This window comes from Mirounga angustirostris, unplaced genomic scaffold, assembly GCF_029215605.1.
Source record: "Mirounga angustirostris isolate CCGP_5_RB_7025 unplaced genomic scaffold, mMirAng1.0.hap1 SCAF_8, whole genome shotgun sequence".
Taxonomy (NCBI): Eukaryota; Metazoa; Chordata; class Mammalia; order Carnivora; family Phocidae; genus Mirounga; species Mirounga angustirostris.
This window is the reverse complement of record NW_026991716.1, coordinates 20,651,311-20,668,784: the sequence shown is the minus strand read 5'-3', so window position 1 is coordinate 20,668,784 and position 17,474 is coordinate 20,651,311. Positions and strand designations below refer to the sequence as shown.

At 46.5% G+C, this 17,474-nt stretch overlaps 1 long non-coding RNA gene across 1 annotated transcript; it reads right to left on the bottom strand.

Moving 5' to 3' along the window:
• Positions 1–1,054: 1,054 nt before the first annotated feature.
• LOC123837482 (uncharacterized) lies at positions 1,055–12,301 on the bottom strand. Its single transcript, XR_006789226.3, has 4 exons — positions 12,237–12,301; positions 7,486–7,620; positions 5,808–5,903; positions 1,055–3,869 (listed from the first exon to the last, which is right to left on the bottom strand). It is a non-coding gene; the product is annotated as an uncharacterized LOC123837482 (long non-coding RNA).
• Positions 12,302–17,474: the final 5,173 nt, after the last annotated feature.

The window sequence follows — 17,474 nt, the reverse complement described above, 5'->3', positions numbered from 1 at the left end:
ATATACATATATGTATGTGTATATTTTCTTTTTTAAATCGACAGTAATTCTGTCGCATGTCACAGTTTTCCCATTCGTGCCTTACCAGCTTGTCCTTTATACAGTGCTAAAGGCAGCTGAAACACCGGCAGGATACAGCGTCTGAAGTAAGCTACGGGGTCTGAGTGACCAAAAGACCACACACTGTTGGAGGTCTCAGGAACTCTGGACAGTCCCTGGAGGTGAGGCCTCTACACTCAGAGAGGGGGAACAAAGCAAGGTCGCAGATCATCCTTGTCGGTGGAGCTTCTTTCAAAGTAGACAGATGCCTTCTATCTGTCCAGGTTTGTTTGTGTACCATTCTGTTTGGCGGAGAGAGAGGGATGGGACAAGGGTTCAAGGTCCCTTGGCCTCTAAGAGTGGCAGAAGCCTCCAGATCAATCTGTTTTTCACTGGTGGGTGAATGAACCTAGGATTGATATACTGACAGGGAGGGTGTGGGAGATGGAGGGAGGTAACATAGGAGGGGGATTGCTGAAGGGTGGGACGGAGGTAGAGGGGAATATTTCTGTTTCTGGTTAACACTTTGTACTGTATCATTATAGGGGGGGAAATGCAACCTTAAAACAGCCTCAACTAATTGTGAGCGGGGATATGTAAAATGATATGATACTGCTTGGCCTCTGGATAGTGCCCTGCTGTATTTCTACATGTGACATGTTATAAATAAGGCCCAAACCAAACCATAAAACTTGAAGAAAAAATGGGGAGGAGAGAAGCTGTTGTTCATGCCTAAAACCCACCCTGTGCACATGCAAAACAGATGAGCTAAGAGAGACCCAGCTCAAAATCATCTCTTCATAATGTAAATCTAAGAATGGTTTCCAGATGGAATCTGAGATACATAGCTTATCATTACATCAAGGAGTAGGCCCTCTTTTGACCACATCCAAATGAACCACTGAGCCACAAGTCTATGCATGGGCAAGTTTGGCTTTTTCAGTTTGCCTGGAACGTTCCTGGTCCTGCCACTGTGATTCCCAGACTCTCCCCTGGGCTAGTCTTTGAGATTACGTTGAACGACTTGGAACCAGGCAACATTTCAGGCTTGTGACAATTCCAAACTTCTTCCTGCCTCGTGGTAGCATCCCTCCTGGCCACCTTCCTCATTTTATTTTCCCCAGGCTTGCCAAGTGGGACAGGAAATTACATCACAACATCATGTTGCCATCTCCAAAGTGTTAGGTTTCCCCCTTCCTCTCCAACCCTGAAATTGCAGAAAACTCTAAGTAGTGGTAACCTAGGCTGGTAAGCAGCACTGGGAATTTAAGACAGATTGAGCATTGGAGAGCATGTAAAGACTTGGCTGCAAGTGACAGAAAGTTCAAAATGACAGGGGCTCAAACAATAAAGGAGCTTATCGATCTCTCCCGTAAAACCACAATGGAGGTAGACAGTCTATGGCTCACAGAGAGCCTTCCCAAAGCTGCAGAGACTCAGGATCTTTCCCTCACTGCTTCCATTTCTCAGCACAAGGTCGCTATAGCTCGTCCAGCAGAGCTGGTTGCATTCTAGACATCATATCCATAGCCCAGCCCACAATTGTGATGGATTGTTTTTAATCCAGTGAATCACCCCTTCTGTGTCTACACACCTTTGTGATGTCAAGGACACTGCCTCTCCTTCCATCAAGACCAGGAGTCTATTTCTCCATCCTTGAATCCAGGTTGACCCAATAAAGTTGGCAGAACTAACGGTGTATGAATAAGGGCCTAGACCTTACGGAATCATGATGTTTCCTCTCTCTCTCCCCCTTGAAGCCCTGAGAACACCGTGTTGTGATAAAGCCCATCTAGCCTGTGGGAGAATGAGACTCTTCGTGGAGAAGAAGCGAGGAGCCCCAGCTGCCTGACATGACAATGAGGCCCTCTTAGATCTTGTGGCCCAACTAGGACATCCCATGAGATAAGCTAAGAAACCTCCCAACTCATGGAATGGCAAAAAATAATAAATTGTAGTGGTTTGGGCCACTAATTTTTGGAATGGATTGGTGCACAGCAATAGATAAGCTGAAAGAACAGTGAACAAAAGGCAAAGAAGAGACCAAAAGCATGTGCACTGCTATCTTTGATGGAACTGTACATAAGCTTCCAGGCAACATGGCTATTTTTATGTTTGGGGCCACAGTCAGTTGCAAGGGGAGTTGAGGAGTGTGGTCTCTATCAGGGCTGCCTGGTGCCCAGCTCACAACAGTAGCAGCAATGACTATGGGGAGATCTGATATCAGGGTTAACAGTGAGCACTCTGAGATGGCGGGGAGAGTGGGAAATAGCAAATATACAGCATTTTCCATGAATATCACAGATCTTATTAAAGCTAGAAAGGTAATTTTAAGATTATTTTTCCTTTGAAATTGAAATTCTCTCCAGCTCAGAATAAGAGAAGGTAAATGAGAACACCTTCCAAAAATATGCTACACCTCTGAGACATAAAAAGAACTCAGACCTGCCATCCAGAGGAAGGGAGGGTGGGAGGAAGGCACAACTTAGTGGTAAAGATGAAGGTCACCGATGATGGGACCAATCATCCTCAGTCCATGTTGGAAAACAAGCCGACACTTAGGTGACACATAGGGAAACATTTCTGGTACTCCAGGCTCTTAGATCCTGGAAGGGGTCAACAAGTGATATTATTGGAATCTTTCTCTTGCTTTGTAAGACTTGGATAGGTTCTCAGCCGCCTTTGAGACTTTGAATTTCATTTCACCAAGTGCACTAGAGAGTGAACTGCAGAATTCTAGAGGTCTCTTTGAGCCTTTCACTCCCATGAAATAGAAAAGTCCATTTGTGAGTGTGTATGCAGGTCTATCATATGCCCAGCACAATCCTGGGCACTCTGGGGGAAAAAGAGGATAGGCATCTGCACTCAGAATGCTTATGATCTACTTAGAAAAGCACTTTTTAAAAAAAGATTTTATATATATTTATTTGAGCGAGAGAGAGCACAGTGGGGGGGCGGGGGGGCGGGCAGAGGGAGAGAGAGAAACAGACTCCTCCCCACCACCACCATTAAGCAGAACTCAATCCTAGGACCTGACTGAGATCATGACCTGAGCTGAAGGCAGATGCTTAACCAACTGAGCCACCCAGGCACCCCAAAAAGCCCTTTCTGTGGTTCTCAGCACACAAGCCCAAAGAAAGTTCTCAGAGTTGGGAGAGATGTCCCAGCTCTCCTGCACATAGCCAAGTCATGACAATAAGTGAAGTTCTCTTCTTTTACAAGAAATATCTGCCCTCGGCACAGTCCCGCTTTACTCCAATAACCTGGAAGATCCCCTAATTTACCAGGAACCCCCTAACTTTGGGGCACATGAAGACCTTTCAGGGGTACAGCGTGGATAGTCTTAAAAGAATCAACTTTCAGATTTTCAGTTTCCATATGTGCTCTTTCCTAAAGCGGTCGGGCTAAGAAGGTGCTGGAGTTCCCTATAGCCTTTCTTCACTTTGTGAAAGAAAGGCATGCCCCTCCACTCTTACACGTCTTACCATGATTCATTATCCTATGATGGGAAAACTTCAGGGCAGCCAACAAAAGGGAAGCCTCCTAGGATGAGTAATAAAGGTTCTGTCCCCCCACAGGGATTTCGGGATTTCCCTGGTTTAGACATTCACTCCTTTGCTTGTTAAGGGAAAGCCCATTATTTAAACTGGGTATTTGGCCCATTTGGGGATGTCTGAATTCACTTAGATGGTACAGCAGAGAAATGGGAATAAAAACAGCTTTTCATCGACAGACATCTCTTCTACTTTGTCACCTCTGTCAAAGAAGGAAAGAGAGAAAGAGAAGGGGGAGAAAGAGAGGAAGAAAAATCACTGTTGTTGAGGTTTGTCCTATGAGAAAAAAATCAAGAAGAACATTGGTAAGAATTATTTAATGCTAAAAAATACTTTTTTCTTCACATTTTCAAATGCAAGAAATTCTTTGCAGCTATTCTTAAGACTTATCCCTAGGAGGTATCATTAGCTGAGAAGAAAAGCATATTCAAATAGCTAAAGCCATATAATAACTATTGGTCATTTTAACTGTAACTGGAATGTCCAAGATACATTAGCTAAAGCCCTAAGATCAAAGTTTCATGTGATTTCTTTCAGATTTGCTGTGTTGTTTAGTAAAATAGTTTAAAACATCTTCTTACCAATTTGATAATTAAGATCTTATCCCAGAATAGGGAATAGAATACTTTCTATCCGATTCTATGAGGCCAGCATTACCCTAATACCCAAACCAGAAAAACACACTACAAGAAAACCACAGACCAATATCTCTCAAAAACATAGATGCAAAAATCCACACCAAAATATTAGCAAATCGAATCCAACAATGTATAAAAAGAATTATACACTCAACCAAGTGGGATTCATCCAGGCATGAAAGGCTTGTTCAACAATTCAAAAAATAATTAATGTCATCATCAACAGATTAAAAGAGAAAAATTGCACAATCTTATCAATAGATACAGAAAAAGCATTTGACAAAATCCAACACCCATCCATGACTTTTAAAAACTCAGTGAACTGGGAATAGAGGGGAACTTCCTCAACTTGATAAATAGTCCTACAAAATTCCTACAGCTAACAGCATACTTAATGATGAGAAATTCAAAGCTTTCCCACAAAGATCAGGAACAAGAAAATGATGTCCCCTCTTACCACTCCTTTTCAACATCATACTAGAAGTCCTAGCTAATGCAACAAGGCAAGAAAAGGAAATAAAAAGTATCCAAATTGGTAAGGAAGAAATAAAATTGTCTTCATTTGCAGATGACATGATTATCTATGCAGAAAATCTGAAAGAATTGACAAAAAAACAACCAAACAAAAAATTCCTATGCAATTATATGAGTTATCTATGTGTGTGTATATGTATGTATATATATATACACATATATAAAGAACTAACATGCAATTATATAAAAGTCAATCACTTGCCTATATACCAGCAATGAATAAGTGAAATTTGAAATTAAAAACATAAAGCCGTTTACATGAGCACCCCCCAAAATGAAATATTTAGTATAAATCTAACAAAATATTCTCCCTATAATGTGACTTTGAAGTTCTTCACATCAGAGCTGATTGTATTTTCCCACCCTTAAGTATGGGCTGGTCTTGGGACTTGCTTTGGCCAGTGGAATGTGGTAGAAGTGACAATGAGTCCATCTGGAAGCTATGCATGAGAGGCTTTGTTTGGTCATAACCACTCTTGCTTGGGATCCTGCCCAGCAGCCCCAGGAAGAAGCCCAGGAGAGCTCACCGGAGAGCTAGAAACCATGTGCACCAGACACAGGGCATCCCAGCTGACCAGATGGCTGGCTCCGGACCTGTGAGCCATCCCACCCATGCCAGCTGACCCCTTCTAGAACAACTCAGCCAGCCCACAGACTCTTGAGCTTATTGTTTACAGCCTGTGACTATTTGTTACACACCATTCTTGAGGCAAGAGAAAGCTAATATATCTTCTTTTGACAAATTCTCTACTATTTATTGTGATGCTAACTCAATTCGTGGGGGGGGGGGGGTCTTTTTAACATTTAGCCACTTGCCGTAGGAAATAAAACAAATATGACATTGCAATTTGCACACACAGTCTTGATAATTAGGAGACCAATAAAAGACTTTCAAACATAAAAACATATTACATTAGGATAAAAATCTGAGAAGAAATAAAATAGAAAATGGAATTCAAAGAGGAAAAAAGGAAGATGAAAAGTGTCTGAATGTTAACGATAACAGTTCATGTGATTTAAAATGCAACAGGTATAAGGGCACCTGGTTGAGTCAGTCGGAAGAGTGAGCAACTCTTGATCTTGAGGTCGTGAGTTCAGGCCCCATGTTGGGTGGAAAGATTACTTAAATAAATAAAAACTTAAAAAAAAAAGAAAAGGAAGATTAAAATGCAACAAATATCAAATCATTACCGCATTTAAATTCCATTTGGCCCATATTTTAAAGACATGTAACATTTTTACTTTAAAATGTCAACATTTTACAATATGCCAAAAATTACATCCTTGGCAACTATTTGAACTTATGATAAAAAAAAAATTGTCATAAGGTGTTGACTTACAAACATCGGGGAGGGTTTTTTTCAAAATTCCTTTAGGAGGTACGCAAGCTAAAATTCTTGACAACTGCTCTTCTAGAAAACCCACTTGCATAGTCCCTATTTAGCAGGTGAAATGTATCTATTGTGTATCTCATGTAGCTCTCTGTGTGGATGTGTAAATATAATCTTATATGCATGACATTCTTAGGCACCTATGCATACAGATTTATATCGATGTGTCATTTTAGCCAGAGCTATGTATTTCTATTTAAATGTATAGTTTCTCTGTGGCCCATCAGCCACACCTGCTATATCTTTTCGTTTTCTTGAATAGAGATGGAATGACTCTTGGTCCCGGAGATTGAAGGAAAAGGAGAGCATAGGAGCCCAGCTGGGAAGCAGAACAAGGTTATGGAAACAGAAGGGGTTTATTCCCTCAGAAGATGCTGGGATGCACGTGAACAAAAGATCTCAGTCCACAATAATTTGTAATTTGTATCTGGTTGTGCATAAGACCGACAAAGTTCCATACTTTTAAGGAACTTATATTCCAGTAGGTGTCCAGAAATCCAAAACGGAGACACACAAACAGTTCTGGAAGCCCCACCAGAGAGACTCTAGATTAAAGTTAGGGAGGACTCTGTTCCCCAGTAGTTGCTGTTCCATGCCTCTGAACCTCTCAGCACATGCTATTCTCTGCTGAGAATGTTCTTATCTCTTCTTATTATATTTCATCTTATTTATTGGAGTAGATAATATATTTACATCGTTCAAAAATCAAAATGATAAAGATTAAGGAGGGCATGTGATGTGATGAGCACTGGGTATTACACGCAACTGATGAATTATTGAACACTACATCTGAGACTAATGATATACTCTATGTTGGTTAATTGAATTTAAATTTTAAAAAAAAAAGATAACAAATGATTGAGAAGGCTTGCTCGCACTCTGACCTGATCCTCTCCTTTCCCACTACCTACCCCCCTCCCTACTGGGGAATAATCACTTTTATTTACTCTTTATCTTTCTAATCTTTCTGCAAATACAGGAAATATGGATATATACTCTCTCTCCCCCTCACTTTCCTTAAACAAAATGTAACCAACTATATATGCTCAATGCTCATTGCTTCTTTTTTTTTTTTTTCTTCACTTAATAGCATATTCTGGAGAGTTTTTTCCAGCAGTGCACAGACAGCAACCCCTTTCTGTTTCCGGCTGTGTAGTATTTCACTGTAGGGAGGTTCATAGATTATCCAGCCCTCTATAGATGGACACATGGGTTCCAGAATTCCACTCCTATAAGCAATACATCCTTCCATACTTGTGCAGGCGCTTCTGGGAGATAAATTCCCAGAAGTGTTGCCCCACCTTTCCTTCCTGGCAAACTCTTACTCACCTTTTGACACCCACGGCCCAGGAAGCCAGAAATAAGAAGAGGCTTGCCCAGAGAGCTACAGAAGTATGTCTGCTTTCTCTATTAGCTGGGAGCATCTTAAGGGTATGGATCCCTCTTTGTTCACCCTCTACACTCCTGTGAATAAAAAACAATGTTCAAACTTGGGTTTCTTAAGAAACTCTGGAAAGACAGCCTCTAGAAGAGAAGTAAACCCTTTCTCTAGGTACCAATTAGTGCTTACCACTATGAAATCTGTATTTGTATCTAAAAATTAGAAACCCAAACAGTGAAGAAATTCAGAACACACAGCAAATCCTAATGACCCACTCTTCCAGATACAATTCATTCCTTAAGCTCATGTCTTAAAGCATGAGCTTAAGATAAAAATCTTAAATATGGATGCATAAACTACATTTTGAATGTTCTTATATTGTGATATTAATGGAAGTTATCAAATGATCAAGTAAATAAGAGAAAATGCACAATACAGCTCTATAGTTATCTCAGCATAGAGAGACAAAGTATGAACAAACAAACATGTGGATTCTGTCTATATAATAATAATAGCTAATATACATCAAATATTTACTATGTGTCCAATCACTGTTCTGTTTTGAAATGTATTTCTCATTTAATGGTCTCTAAAAAAAAAAACTGCACAATTATTATTATTATTCCCAGTTTATAAATTTGGAAACTGAGGCACAGATAGGTTAAGAATCTTGTCACACAGCTAGCAAGCAGCGGAGCTGGAATTTGAAGCAATCAGTCCAACTGGAGAGTCCATGTCCTTTTTTTCAACACTGTTTGTTCTTGTGTGTGAGCGTGTGTGTGTGTGTGTACTTTCCATGGTAGATTAGTTATGAGTGGGTTCATAAGTTTCAGAAAATCTAAAATAACTGGTTTGTTACAAATACAAGTCGGTACGTCTCCCACAGTAAAGAAGACAGGTAAGCAGACCAGACTTGTAACAATGGCCACAAACCTCAGGAGCCCAGGCTCCTTATCAACATAGAGCTTCTGCATTATAGCCCAAAATGTCTACTGCACTCCAAACACCACATCCACATTCCAGCCCATGGCAAGAAAGAAGTGAAAATAAGAGTGCACCCCTTCTCTTGACTACTACTTCCCAGAAGTTGATCATGGTATTTCCACTTTCAGTTCAATGTCCACAGTTTTACCCCCTGGCCACACCTAGTTCCAAGGAAGGTTGGGGAGAGGAGCCCTTGTTCCATGGAAAGGCATGCTAAAAACATTGGTTTTCAGTACTAAGGAAAAAGCGCAAGGTGGATACTAAGGAATAACTAGCAAATTCTACTACACACAGGAACTGAGAAGCATAAAACCATGGAATCCCAGTGTGAAAAAGAGTGTTTTAAATTATCTAATAAAAATACTTCTCTGATTCTTAAGTATTCCTGTCCATTGGTGTCCCCCCGCATCACCCCCATAAAAAGAGGCCTGAGGCAACCCATTTGACGTTTGGACGTTTCCCTCAGTCCAGCTCACATCCAACTGGCCCTATGTCAGCCTCTCAAAACTAAGCCCAGTTGCCCTGATAATTCAGGTATTTGGAGAGAGCTATGCAACCCCTACCACCCCCAGACTCCTCCAAGTGCCCTCTGTGCTTCCAAAACGCCTTTTCTGTCACCTTCCCAGGGTGCTCACAGCACTCTCTAGGTGTCTAATCCAGACCTGGACGTGAAGTCCTGGGTGTGGCCTCGCAGAGTCAGAGGAGGATTACAACTATCAGATAATTGGCATCCGTGAATATACTTCTAGAACGGCTTCTCAGATTGCTTTAGGATTTTTGACGATGGCTTTACACTTTTCACTCAGGTGGTGTTTATCACCTACTCAAGCTACATATCCCCAATTTAATCTTTGCAGTTGATTTTTTGGCTTTAACATAGAACCTTATATGGCTCCCTATTTACCTTCTCTTAGGGATAGGGCCTCTTGGCTTGCACCTACAGAGATAGTTTTAAATCCTGAGTCTATCCATCCACAAATCATCTATCCCTCCCACCTCCATCTGTAATGTGGGTAATAACTCTCCGTAGCTTCACCTCTGTCAAGGAGCAGAACATTGCCCAGGGCAGGGCCAAGGTCAGTGCTACATGATATACCCCTGAAATCCTCCCTCTGGGTGACTTTGATCCATTAAGCAGCCCTTTCTGTGGCAACAAGGAAAACCGGTTTGGGTGTGCGTTGCCGCCACGGTGACATCCAAGCAGGCAGCTAAGAGCCCCTGGGACTTGGCTTTTGGCAGCATCTGCTACCAGAGCTTTTCCTTCAACAGTCAGAAGACTTCCCAAGCCCTTTGGCGTCCGGATCCAGCGGTTGGGAGACAGCATTCATTCGTGTATCTGTGCATTCATTGTCCATTTGTAAAACACCTATTGTGGTCCTCTATGAGCCAGAATGCTACTGTCTGAGAATAAAGGTCAACAGGCACAATACCTGCCCTCAAGGACCTTCTCTGCCTGATGGAAAGTAAGCGTACAGCCAGGATGACTCTATTATGACTCAAGTCAGGCCATGCCATTCCTCTGCTCAGTACCCTACACGGATTCTCATGCCTCTCAGACAAAGGCCAAGGCCCTTCTCAAGACCCTCACTGCCCTCCCCTCACTTGCCCCCTCCCACCCTCCTCCTCTCTCCACTTTCTCTCCCCTCCAGCCACACCAGCCTGGTCTTCCAACACACCAGACAGATGTGCCCTTGCCTTCCATCTTTGTATTTATGTTTCCTTGGTCTAGAATGCTCTTCCCCCAAATACCTACATGGCTTCGTCCCTCCCTTCCTTCAAGCCTTTACCCAAAACCACCTACACAATGAGGCCATCTTTGGTCACCCCATCTAGAATGTCAATACTCCCAGGGTATTTCATTTCCTCCTGCTTGATTTATTTTTTCACCTGACGGTATCTTCCTCTCTAATATTCCTAGTCTACTTTTTAATCTTGTTTCATTTCTATTTCCTCCACTAGCCTGTAAGCCTCTGGGAGCATCAGGGAGCTTTGTATTTTTTATTTTTTTTTTTTTAATATTTTTTTAAAGATTTTATTTATTTATTTGAAAGAGAGAGAGACAGAGCACAACCAGGGGGAGAGGCAGAGGGAGAGGGAGAAGCAGACTCCCCTCTGAGCAAGGAGCCCAATGTGGGGCTCGATCCCAGGACCCCGGGATCATGACCTGAGCCGAAGGCAGCCGCTTAACCAACTGAGCCACCCAGGCATCCCCCAATTTTTTTTAAAATCCAGACCTCTTAGTCGAGTGACTGATCTGTAGAATGAATGCATGCATGAATGAATATGCAATGTCAATATAACATGGTGTGTCTTATAAAGGAGGAATTCTGGAGAGCCACGAAAGCACATAGAAAAGGCTCCTAATCCAGTCTTGAGAAGTCGAGTGGCTTTCCTGAGAACTGTGGAATAAGAGTAGGCCAGGCGAGGAGCAGAGAGAAAGGTCATTCCAGGAAGAGGAAACAACTCGACTCTGGGAGGGAGGCGCAGGCGCCTGGGGAATGTGATGTGCTTGGAAGCCACATGTAGTCAAACATGGCATGGGAGCATAAGGAGGGCTCGAACCCGGCAGAAGCTTCCAGCAAACCATGCAAAGGTGTTCAGAATCCATCCAGAAAACTCAAGGAGCCAAAGAAGCAAATGGCAAAGTGCCATCACCAGATGGGTATTTTAGGAACACCAGAGTGTAGAAAACGGGTTGGAGGGGGAGCCGGACAGGGGACAAGGACACCAGTTGCAAAGATGGTTCAATAATCCCATTGAAAGAAGATAAGGATGAATTAGGGCAGGGGCTGGCAAACGTTTTCTGTGAAGGGCCAGAGAGTAAATATGGGGGGCATATTCAACTCTGCCATCGAAGCCAAAAATTAGTGAGGTGGAGTATGCCAATGAAGGGGCGTGGCTATCTTCCCAGACAACCTTATTTACAAGCCAGACCCGGCCTGCAGGCTGTAGGTCACTGACTCCTGAACTGGGCGTAATAGAGAGAAGGGGATATAAGAATGATGCAGAGGTAGAGCCAGGAGAACTGGGGGTTAACTGGCTGTGGGTGGGGGTGGGGAGAAGGAGGGCCTCCAGGACTCCCAGCGCCCAGCGCACACCCCCAGGAGAACAGGCTGACCGTGGGTCCACCTAGGCGGATCTCTGTATTCTATTTCCAATCTGAAAGACCCCAAGAACTCAGTGCAAAGTTGTGCAACGGTCCAGAGAAGAGCAATCAAAATTGGAATGATGGGGAGAAAGGTCTCCCTGGGCCTTGAATTTAGGGATTCCTCCCACCCATGCCTTACAGCAACAGCAACGACTGACCTTGCCGTCCTCCTCGGAAACGGCTCCCTTCACCTGTCGCCCACAGGCTGCTTTTTCACCCTCCTCTGCCAAGTCCCCTCGGTGATGCCCCCCATTCTCCCTCCCACCTAAAGCCTCTCCAAGGCAGATAATACTGCGGGAAGGCAGCTCAGTGAGCCCCGCTGAGAATCAGAAAGTGTCCAGGTGCAGGTGTGGCGGGAGGGAGACAGTTGCCAGAGAACAGGGTATCCCTGGAGGTGAGAGTGGTGTAAGAGGGAGAACTAGGGTGTGGCTCCTGGGTCTTTCCAGAGATGAGGAGATGCTAAATTCACTAAAGGATGCACAGAAGACAGCCGAGGTAAAATAGCAATAACGATAAAGTAAAACCAGCTGCCAAGTGACCAAGCAACGGGCTCCATGTATGACTTACTCCCCCAGTGGTGGGTGGCCCGCCTTCGCCTGGGAGGCAGGCAGGCATGTCCTTGAGCAGTGGACAGGAAGCAGGAAGAAGGCACATCTCCAGAAGTGGCTCCTTTTCAACAGTTTTAAAGGTCATGTGCTAACCTGACAGTTGCCAAGCCTCTGATGAAAACGCTCCCAGGACGCATTGTGCAAGTGAGCTCTGGAGACCCACAGCTCCGTGGGCAGAGGACGGCCTTGGATGGGGGCCTGCTCCCCGCCACGCCAGGCATGGCTGCCGCCCCCCACTTCCCTGGGCCGCCCCCCGACCCCGCGGCCCTACCACCCCCAGGTCAGAGCCCGGCCAGAAGACAGATGGCAGAGGGGCACTGAACGGGCAGCGGTGAGCGGGACCGGGCCCCGCGCCAACCACCAGCAGCCGGGCGACTTCTCAGAGCAGGTAGCATGACAGCGACGCAGCGGGCCCGCCCGTGACTTGTGGCCCACAGTGGGCTTTAGGGATTGCAGGAGCAGGCCCAGCCTCAGACGACCTTTCCCCACTGGCAGGGCGCTGGGCGGGCACGGACGGCTGCCCGCACACACGGCAAGTCTGCATGTGGTTAGAGTGTAAATGTGCACCACGGATTTGAAAATACAGCGACAGGAGGAGTAAAACCAGACTCTCTGCTTGTCTTGGATCCATTCTGTGCTGTACAGGGTTCAAAAGGAACTTACAGTGCCTGAAGAGGCCATCTGCCCCAGCCCCAGCCTCAGGGCCCGCAGGCTGAGAACTTCTGCCAGGCCCACCGCACCCGCAGCCTCGGCTCCCTCCCCCACGCCACCCCCTGCACCTGGCCCTCCTCCTCCTCCTCTCCCTCCTCCTCTCTCAGGCTGCTCTACCTGCACGGAGCTCCCTCCCGGCCTGACAGCCAGGGGCCTCCTCCATCATCCAGCCTGTCCTACAGCCTGGATCTGCCGGGCTCCCGAGAGGCGGGGAGCAGATCCAGCTGAGCAGGGCTTCTTCCCAACAGCTGAGGAAAGGCTGGAAGCTACATGGTACTGCTACACACACACACACACACACACACACACACACACTCCATACATACGGACAAACACATACACACGGGGACACACACACGGCCACACACACATACACATGCACATATACATACGCATACATAACACGGCCACACACATATACACAGACATATAAACACACATATATACGTACACACACACACTCTCTACATACATATACATGCGGACAAACATACACACGGGGACACACACACGGCCACACACACATGCACATATACATATGCATACATAACACGGCCACACACATACACATACATGCATGCACATATACATACACATACATAACATGGACACACATACACGCATGCACATATACATAACATGGACACATACACACATGCACATATACATATGCATACATAACACGGCCACACACATACACACATGCACATATACATACACATACATAACATGGACACACATACACATACACGCATGCACATATACATAACATGGACACATACACACATGCACATATACATACACATACATAACATGGACACACATACACATACACGCATGCACATATACATAACATGGACACATACACACATGCACATATACATATGCATACATACATGCACACATATACACAGACACACATATATACATAGACATACATATGCGTGCACACACAGGCACACACATATACACACATATGCGTACATAGGCACACAAGGCCCATGTACACACATATACACATACACACATAATACACAGAAACACGGGCACACATACACATGCACGCATACACACACAGACATACATACACACATATACACGGACACACACACGGAAACACACACACACACACGAACCCTTCTAGTTCTAACCTGTGCCCAATCTGGCTGGCCCGGGGGTGACTGATCGAGACCCCGCATGCACTTCCACCGACACGTCCCCGCAGACCCTGCGTCCCATGACTCCAGGGGCCCCGTGCGCACGTCAGACCGCGCCATCTCGGGGGCGGCCGGGCCCCAGCCCGGGGTCGGTTTGTGTGGCTTCTCCAAACTCCGCCCGCTCCCCCCTGGTGTGTTCGTAACTCACAGGAGCTCAGTAACAAGCAGAGCATTGCACCCGGACGACGAGCCCAGACAGCCGCCGCCGCCTTCCCCTCCTCCACCCAGGAGGATGTGCTTCCGGTTCACGCAGGGGAAGCTTCTGGAATGGGCAGGGCTCCCGGGCTGACCCGAGCTCCGCGGCTCCGACGAGCTGTCCAGCGTCGGGTGGACGTCAGGGCCTGCGCTGGCACGGCGTGAGGGCTGGGACAGTGTCAGGGTCACCGGGCGCCGCTAGCCCCCAGGCCGATCTCGGAGCCACCCAGCAAACGGCGTGAGGCCGCGCGAGGCCGGGGCCGGGCATCGGCAGGCCTGGCCGGACCACCCTGCGGGGCTCCTTCTGTCCGGGCGCCCTTGCTGAGCGAGCCGGCCGGGGCAGGGGCGGAAAGCAGGCCGCACGGCCAGAACCGGGGCCCGGCTGCCGCGGGGAGGACGCCAGGCCCCGGCTTGTGCCGGGGCAGACCCCCCACAGCCGCTCCCTTGAGAGCGCGTGCAGCCTGAGCCGGACAGCCCGGGATCCCGCCCAGGCTGGAAAGTGCACGCTCGACCCCACAGCGGGAGCTCAACAAACCTCATCCACAAAGCAAGACCGCTGCGGTTTGAGCCAGTGATCGCACGCTGTCTGTGAACAGTAAAGCGGGGTGACGACAGCCCGAACCTGAACGTGTGCCGCCGGGCACGGGGGACGGTGGCTGCCCTGCGGGGCGGCGGGACCTGGGGCTGAGGAAGGACTCTGTTGGCCCTAAAAGACCAGAGACCTCACAGACCCAGAGCCAGCATCTTCCTCCCCGTCCTTTGAAGAGAACACACGTAAAAAGTGAAAGAAAGAAACTCAAGACTTTCCCCTTCCCATTTAGAACCACTGAAGCCCAATTAGGGTCTCAAGTCTAGAACAGAGCTTATCCGTACTTTGTCTAAACCAGGGCTTCTGTTGAGGCAGGGTGAGGGGCAAGAGAGACTATCCCTCCTCCCCTATCTAGCCTGCGGCTGCAGAGTGCTCCCCCTGCACTTTCCCACGCACTCACGCACACGCTCACACGTGTTCTTACACACATACACATAGTCACACCCGCCCACACACACACTTCCTCACGCGCTCACACATGTTCACACCCACATACTTGTGCACACACGGTCACACCCGCACATGTTCACACTTACACGTTTCCACACTCTCACACGCTCTCAGCTCCCACTCTCGCTCTCGCACACCCTGATCAATGGGCGACGCTGCTGCGGACTGATGAGAACAGTAGCAACATTTGCCCCTTGATTCCACGGAATAAGTCAACCACTAATCTACGGCCAAAACAAAAGCGCAGGTGTGGTTAAAAGCACAAATGCCACGACCAGGCCACGGAAGGCGTGGGGCCCTCTTGGTCTGCCAGCCTCTTGCCTCACTCGGAGGGCAGCTACAGCCCTAAACATTGCTCATCTGCACATCACGCACCCGCTGATACTGACTGAGCCATCAAATCCGTGGTCATGTGTGAGACCAGCAGCCCACAGGATGCCCTTGTCCTCCGAGCACGAACCTAAAACTTAAGCAGAGGGAACAGCTTAACAAGGAAGGATATTCTTTTTTTTTTTTTTTAAGATTTTATTTATTTATTTTTAGGGACGCCTGGGTGGCTCAGTTGGTTAAGTGTTTGCCTTCGGCTCAGGTCATGATCCCAGAGTCCTGGGATCGAGTCCAGAATCCAGCTCAGCGGGGAGTCTGCTTCTCCCTCTGCCTGCCACTCCTCGTGCTTGTGCTCACTCACTCTCTCTGACAAATAAATAAAATCTTTAAAAAAAAAAAGATTTTGTTTATTTTTAGAGAGAGAGAAAGAGAGTGTGTGTGTGCGCGCACAAGGTGGGGAGGGGCAGAGGGAGAGAGAGAGAAAGAGAATCTCAAGCAGACTCAATCAACACTGAGCACAGAGCCCGACACAGGACTCCATCCCAGGACCCTGAGATCATGGCCTGAGCCAAAATCAAGAATCATGTTCAACCAATGAAGCCACCCAGGCACCCCAAGGAAGGACATTCCGACACATGCTACAACATAGAGGAACCTTGAACACATGGTGCTAAGGGAATATAAACAGTCACATCAGGACAAATTCTGGATGATTCCATTTATACTAGGCCCCTAGAGTCGTCAAATTCACAGAGACAGAAAGTAGAAGGGTGGTTGCCAGGGGCTGGGGGAGGCGGGAGGGGTCAGTGTTTAATGGGCGCAGTTTCAATTTTGCAAGATGAGAAAGTTTTAGAGAAGGACGGTGGTGATGGTTGCACAACAGTGTTAATGTACTTAATGCTACCGAACTGCACACTTAGAAACGGTTAAAATGGTAAATTTTGCTTATGTGTATTTTACCACAATTTAAAAAAAAATTTAAATTAGAGAGACCACATCATCCCACCAGATGAAGAGGTAAACAGTGCGGTGTGGACCATGAGCTTCCCTGAGGTTTCAGAATTCAGGGAAGTCTTCAAGGAAGAGGAAGAGCTCCCGTGGCTACCCACCCCCTTCTTAATAAGCTGTAAAGTGCTGGCAAAACGGACAATCCAGGCCAGTGCAGTGTAAAGGCTGTTTTAAACTCCAGAAAGCTCCAGTCACCAAGGCATAGCAGGGTATGGTGGGCGTGACCGTATAACATATATTCCAAGACCCAGTTCTTTTTTTTCTTTTTTTTTTTTAAAGATTTTATTTATTTATTTGACAAAGAGAGACACAGCAAGAGAGGGAAAACAAGCAAGGGGAGTGGGAGAGGGAGAAGCTGGCTTCCTGCGGAGCAGAGAGCCCAATGTGGGGCTCGATCCCAGGACCCTGGGATCATGACCCGAGCCGAAGGCAGACGCTTAACGACTGAGCCACCCAGGCGCCCCAAGACCCAGTTCTTTTGAGAGTGAAGCGGCACTATTGATAATTACAGGAGACAAGGGTATGCTGTCCCCTGGGACACAGCGGGATGAGCCCGGGCGTGGGGATCAGACAGACCTGGGTTCCAGTCCCAGCTTAGGCATCCACTTGGGCAAATTACTTTCTGTCTCTGTGCCTCAGTTTCCCCATCAGTAAAGTTTCTATCTTGTGAGGTTATTATGAGTAGCAAACATAAGATGAA